General features: G+C 44.5%; 1 pseudogene; it reads left to right on the top strand.

Annotated features, from left to right (window-relative positions):
• The first annotated feature begins 4,690 nt into the window (after positions 1-4,690).
• Positions 4,691-6,812, top strand: LOC133233335 (arrestin domain-containing protein 4-like; annotated as a pseudogene).
• The last annotated feature ends 106 nt before the right edge of the window (positions 6,813-6,918 follow it).

Here is a 6,918-nt window from a genome sequence, read left to right as displayed (position 1 = left end):
CACCCCAGCGGAGGCCCAATCTGCCGGGCTGGACTTCTCCCCTGGGCTCCGCCTCTCTCTGGGACGAGCCTGGAGATATCTGTGGGACAGAACATTCCTTCTTTGTTCTTCCTTTCTTGGATAATTGACGGCCTTTTCAATTAGAAATCTCTTCAGCCATACAAAGGAGCGCATTTGAGTCTAGTCTAATGAGGTGGATGAACCTAGAGCTTATTATTCAGAGTGAAGTCAGTCTGAATGAGAAAGATAAATCTCCTATACTAACGCGCATACATATATGGAATCTAGAAAGATGGTACTGATGAATTTATTTGCAGGGCAGCAATGGAGAAACAGACATAGAGAACAGATTTATTGACAGGGTAGGGGGAGGAAGGAGAGGGTGAGCTCTATGGAAAAAGTAACAGGGAAACTTACATTAGCATATGTAAAATAGATAGCCAATGGGAATTTACTGTATAACTCCTGGAACTCAAACTGGGGCTCTGTAAGAATCTAGGGGGGTGGGATGGGGAGAGAGATGGGAGGGGGTTCAGACCAAGGGGGGACATATGTATACCGATGGCTGACTCACGTTGATAGCTGGCAGAAAACAAAAAAATTCTGTAAAACAATTACCCTTCAATTAAAAAATACATTAGAAAAAAAGAAATCTCTCTTCAGGAATCTATGCTATCAAGGAACTTTCCCGTCGATGTACTCAGAATTGTCATACTTCTTAGATTAATTCCAATTTGCACAATGATTAAAACATGCTTCCCTATTCTCGGCTTATGAATCGATTTGGGTGGATGGAATCAGTATTGATTTGGGTGGGTGGAGTCAGGATTGGAAGTGGTATTGGGATGGGGGAGTCTTTGGCTGGAAGAACTGAGACCCAGGTCAGGGCTCCAAAAGATTAAGGAAATACAAAATGAAACCATGACATATAACCTTGAGTACCATGGTGGCCTATATTAATCTTTTTCATTTGTTCAAATATTGGTAAAGTAGCACTCCCCAACATAGCTTTTGAGAAAAATTTGAAAGGATCTTTGGAAAGCCAGTATGACAATATGCATTAAACATTTCAACATGAATACTCTTGAGCCAGAGTACTAATTCTATAAGCAGAAATTGTAGTTAAAAACAGACGTGTGTGCCAATACAAGATAAAAAATGTAAATAATAGTCTGCACATATCTGCACAATTCCAAACTATACTGCTCTTAGAGATAAAATGGAAGGCATGATTTTTAAAAAGTTTTAATTTTTGACTGCTATTTCTTCATTGCTACGCTGGCTTTTCTCTAGTTGTGGTGAGTGGGGGCTCCTCTTCAGTTGCAGCGTGCGGGCTTCTCATTGCCGTGGCTTCTCTTGTTGCAGAGCGTGAGTTCTAGGGCTTGTGAGCTTCAGCAGTTGCAGCACGTGGGCTCTAGAGCACAGACTCAATAGTCGTGGCACCAGGGCTTAGCTGTTCCACAGCACGTAAGATCTTCCCAGATTAGAGACCGAATCCATGTCTCCTGCATTGACAGGCAGATTCTTTACTGCTGAGCCACCAGGGAAGACCCGGCAAGGCATGATTTTTAAAAGACACCCAGAGGCTGAATGTACCACAGCAGTACTTGAATCCTAGACAGGGAGTGACTATAGCAACTGAGCTTGAAGGGAGTGTTTCTAAGCCAAGTGGGAAGGGAAAGCACGAAGGCACAGCTACCCATAAGGCTGAGAGAGGGCAGTTTCCAGAGCCTTTCCTATGTAACATTCTGCTGCAGTTCCTTCCACAAGTGCCTACATCGGTCTTGCATGGCTTTTCCGGGTCTCACGCAGCCACCTGATCTACAGTATTCAGCTTCCTGGGGGCTGAAGTTAGAGATGATGGGGAACCATCATTCACCACACAATTCTCCTCCTAGTACCAGTGGAGCATTCCCCCAGTCTCAGCCTCTGGGGGTTGATCAGACCCAAGTTCCTGTGCCCTGTGGGGCAGGGAGTAAGTAACCCAGGCTACCCCTCTGGCTTCCAGACAACAAAACGCTTGAGGGTAGACAGATGAAGTTGCAAACCTTTGGTCTCCTAGATGCTGAATCAATCTATCTGGGCCAAGAGGTTGGACCCAGAAAGAGTTTTGTGGAGAACGGGCAATGCCCACGTGACAGTAACACACAGAGCTGTGTAGTTTTCCAATGGAAAGTACAGATCCCAACATGTGCTAATCAGCACTTCATGCTGAAATATGACTTCAATTCTGTAACCCTACATTTTCTTACTTATAAAATGTAATTTATAATAGCACTTAAAGGAATGGGATAATAAAAAAGACATAGTACAGTGCTTATCATAAGTTCTTAGTGACTACTACCTGTTGTAGCTTTAAAGGTAATGTGAATAGGCATTAGAATCCTTCTATTTCTTGTTGAACTATCTCTAAACATTTTAGTATCAAAGTTATACATATTTTAAAGTGAAATAGGACAGTACTTTACAAATTGAAACTATAACTTACACCCTATCCCTTCCCAACTGATGAGTAACTATATTGATATATATTGAAGAATGTTTTTATGTTTTACAAATGTAAACACACTAATGCAAATTAATTAAACAAATATTATTTCCCTCCAAAGAACCACGCTATACGCATGGATTAATGACTTGTCGGTCATTACTGCTTTGGACACCTTTCTTTCTTTATTCAAAGGTGTGTGTGTGCATGCTAAATCGCTTCAGTTGTGTCAGACTCTTTGTGACCCAATGGACTGTAGCCTGCCGGGCTCCTCAGTCCATGGAATTTTCCAGACAAGAATACTGGATTGGGTTCCCATTTCCTCCTCCAGGGGATCTTCCTGAACCAGAGATCCAGTTGGAGTGTCTTGTGGCTCCTGCATTGGTAGGCGGGTTCTCTACCACTGAGCCACCTGGGAAGCCCCACAACACAGGCTACTTGCTGCTAACCTCTGTGGGGGAAGTAGCTGTCATTTGTGTTCAAACAACTTTCTGGGAAGTTTCCTCACCACCAGAGCCTAATAGCATCATGCTGAGCCTTCAAAGAGGACAGTGTTGTTGTCCTTCCCTTAAGCCTGGACCAGCAGAGCTTTCTACCTTGAATATCCTTATTAGATTCCCCAAGTCAGTTGCTTCCCAGGTGGCTCAGTGGTAAAGAATCTATCTGGGACAACCGGAGACTTTGGTTCCATCTCGGGGTTGAGAAGATCGCATTAAGAAGGAAGTGGCAACCCACTGCAGTATCCTTGCCTGGGAAAAACCTGGTGGGCTACAGTCCATGGGGTTTCAAAAAGTCAGACCAGACGTAGTAACAACAAGAACAAAGTCAGTTGCTCTAATGAACCCCTTTAACTTACCACTCTTGGCTGCCTTGACCAGAGCTTCCAACTCCCTGCCTCTTGTGTTGTCCATATTTTCCATCCTCTTTATTTCTTTATTTCTCATTTTTGGTTTTGGTTCTCTTCCCTCCTTTCTCTATCTCCTTTCTCACTTGTATTCCTACTTTTCTTTCTTTTTTCCCCCCTCAGTTCATGCACAACACTGGCTTTAGTGGGGAATCATCTTAAACATTAGAGTTTGCTTTCACGGCAGAGAATCAACTACCATAGGGAAGAAGATTCAGCTGTGTCCTCACAGTCTCTTGTCTATGTTCTTCCCCTAAAATTCAGCTCTGCCAAAGCAGGCGCAGGTTCTACAAGTCAGTGTGCAGTACCCATCACAGCTCCTTGCTCACAGCAGGTTGTGGAAACACGCTTGTTTAAAATGCTTTGAATTAAACTGACTTTGTTAAGTTGAAGATAAATGACTGACCAAGGACATCTAGGCTTGGATGCACTGACATGTTTGCCAAGACAGTGTCTGAAACATCTGAGGAAGGATATAAGGAGATACAATTTCACTATACATCTGACACTAGAAGGGAAAAGCAAACCGCTACGATTAAACACAGAAAGAGACAACATTTTGAGTTTGCTATTGACTGATGTTTTGTTTAATAGCCATGATTATAGCACTAAGAATGATGATGAAAATCACAATAACTGTAATGGAGCAACTTATTATTTTGCCTGGGACTATGTAATTACCTGGCCTTGGTTAATGAATTTAATCAAAAAATTTGCCTTTAAAATGTTAAACTTCAGCTACCATCCAGGTAAGACTATGAAGACAAGAGAGGTTAGACAACTAGCTGAGTATCTTCTACCAAAGACTCTGCATCTAAATCTGTAGATCTTGACCCTGACACTTCTACTTGTTGGCTGAAAGTCTGAAGCAGTTTTAACTTAGAATTGAAGACCAAAGGGAAAGTCTGACCAGCAGTGTGGTTGCATGCAAAGATGGCCACATTTTGATCATCTCGGTAAGATCTAATGATACTCTGTTTCTAGGCAAAAGGCCCTGAGAATTAATGGATATAGTAACCTAAAAGTAGCCTCCCAAATAGCTTTTCTTGACAGAGCCCCTATTTCGTTTAAACAAACAACAAAAGTTTTAATCCTCTCAAATCAACAAAATCGACTTAAATTCTAATAACTCCATCCAAGATGACTGAATTTACCCTCAATCTTCTCAGATCCCACCTTCTGAAGCAATTTGCAACCACCCACCCCAATAGCCTCTGGTTGGACGCCTAAGAGCCCAGAACACTATAAATTCGCAAGGAAGGGGTCCCTGAAGACTTGTCTTCTCACCCGCTGAAGCGATGGAGCACTTTCCCCGCTGTGTGCGCGAAGCCTGGGATTCCGCGCAGGAGCCCCAGGAACCAGAGGTGCGGCAGCTCCTGCGCTCAGTGAACCCTAAGGAATGGCAGCTCCCTTGCTATCCTAGGCTGGGCGAACTCTCTCCGGACGAGGAGGACTTCAGTCCGGAAGAACCTTCTCCTCCCTGCAGGCTTCTGCGCCCACATTGCCCAAAACACGGACCCCGAGCACAGAGCCCCTAGAGGCCGCGCGGCGGGTCTCCGGCTCCGAACACCACACCCGCTCCCGGCCAGGAGTCACCGACGCCCTCAGGACGGGAGGACGCCGCGCTCCCACAAAGTTTCCCCGGGCGGATTTTGCCACTTGAGGAACCCAGTGTCTGAAACCCGAGACCTCTGACGCCGGACACCCTTCCGGAGCATCGCCCTCTTCCTGATCTGGAGAGACACCAACAGACGCCCCACGCACTGGACAGAAAGACTCTAGGTTGTCTCTCCGGCCGCCTTCGCCCCCAGGACCCCTCCTCTCCGCTGAGACCCTTCATTGGAGGACTCTCTGCGACAGATGCTATTACAAGAAAACCTCTCCGTTTAGCAATCGTGGAAGAATTCATCACAGGCATTTGGGAATTTCTCTGTTATTTAATAAATTGTATCTTTATTACTTACTTAACCATTACTTACTTGATGGTTAAAGTAAATAAAAAAACTAATACATATAAAACAAACATTCTCAAAATATCCTGAAAACAAAAAGAAAAATTTGAGTATTTACATATTAAGGAAATCTAGATTTATTCCACTATGATTGTTAAACAGATTGCAATAAGTAAATATAATGTTGACTGGTGCCACTGTCGTATTTCTTTTGATGGTTTTTAGGAACAGAAATGGGATAGCTCAATCATGTAAACATAAAGTAATTTATTAGGGGATAACACATAACTTGTGCGGTGCCCTGGGGCCCCAGTGTGCGGCTCAGCGTGCAGCTCAGTGTGCGGCTTCAGTGTGCATCTGGGGGCTGGAAGCTGGATGCTGAGGAGCCAAGGTTGCATGCTGTGCCTGGAAACTCAAGAGTCCCCGCTGCCTGCACAGGTGGAGTACCTGACCGTGTGCCTGAGTCGGAGAAGGCGTCGGCTTACTACAGCCTGGAAAACATGCACTTCCATTTAGCTTTCAGCGTCCATCTGAACCTTTGGTAGTCTCATTCAGCAGGAAATATGCAAAACTATTCAGTACTGTGTGAGAACCCCTGTATTGAAAGCTCAGGAGAAAATAGTTGGCTCTTGGGTTTTTTAATTAATTAATTTTTTCCATTTTATTTATTTTTAATTGGAGTATAATTGCTTTACAGTGCTGTGTCAGTTTCTACTGTACAACAGCATGAACCAGCTATATGTTTGCCTATAGCCCCTCCCTCTTGAGCCTCCTTCCTATTCTCCCACCCCCCACTCCCTGTTAGTTTTTCACCTCTGGTCCAATTTCACTGAGTGCCAAGACTGAAGGAAAGGGATCCTGCAATGGAGAATCTATTCCAGTCTACACAGAAGTGGAGAATTGTTGCTCTCGTCTGATTGATCCCAAAGTGGCTGTCTTCCAGATGCAGACATACCTGGCCAACAGGAAAACAAAGACTGTGAGGCTGGAGGTGGCCAACGTGACTGGGAACCACATCACCTCCAGGAGTACCAACAGCTGGAAAGGGAAGATCCTTAGGATCCCGCCAGTGACGCCAACCATCCTGAACTGCTGCAGCGTAAAGGGGACTACTCTTTAGCTGTGTCTGTTCACATTCCGGGTGCTAAAACAAGTTGATGCTTGAGCTCCTGCTAGTGATTAGCACGATTCCATTAGGAACTCCAGAATATCCAGGCGGTTCATATGAGCTGGTTGACACTGACTCTGCCAGATCAGCCGGAAACACCACCAAACTATGAAAATGTGGCATGGGAGGAAGAATTCTCTAGACACACTTCTTACCTTCAACCCCCTGGGAGGGGGAGTCATGCCATCCTTTGTTTGCCTTGCCTCAGGAATCAGATTTCAGACTCTGCCTCTTTATTCAGAGGTAAATTCACATCCTAGAGGTGTAGAAGAGACCCAGCCTGTTTCCTCCATTCTCTGAACGTGTTTCAGAAATCACTGTGTCCATCATCAAATTAGAACGTTGGTTCTTTACCCCGCCCTTTTGAGCAAGAGGGAGGGCAGATGAGCTTAAGGTCATAAATATA

Source organism: Bos javanicus, chromosome 20, assembly GCF_032452875.1.
Source record: "Bos javanicus breed banteng chromosome 20, ARS-OSU_banteng_1.0, whole genome shotgun sequence".
Lineage (NCBI taxonomy): Eukaryota > Metazoa > Chordata > Mammalia > Artiodactyla > Bovidae > Bos > Bos javanicus.
Note: the sequence above shows the minus strand (reverse complement) of the source record. Positions and strands in the feature narration are given on the sequence as shown.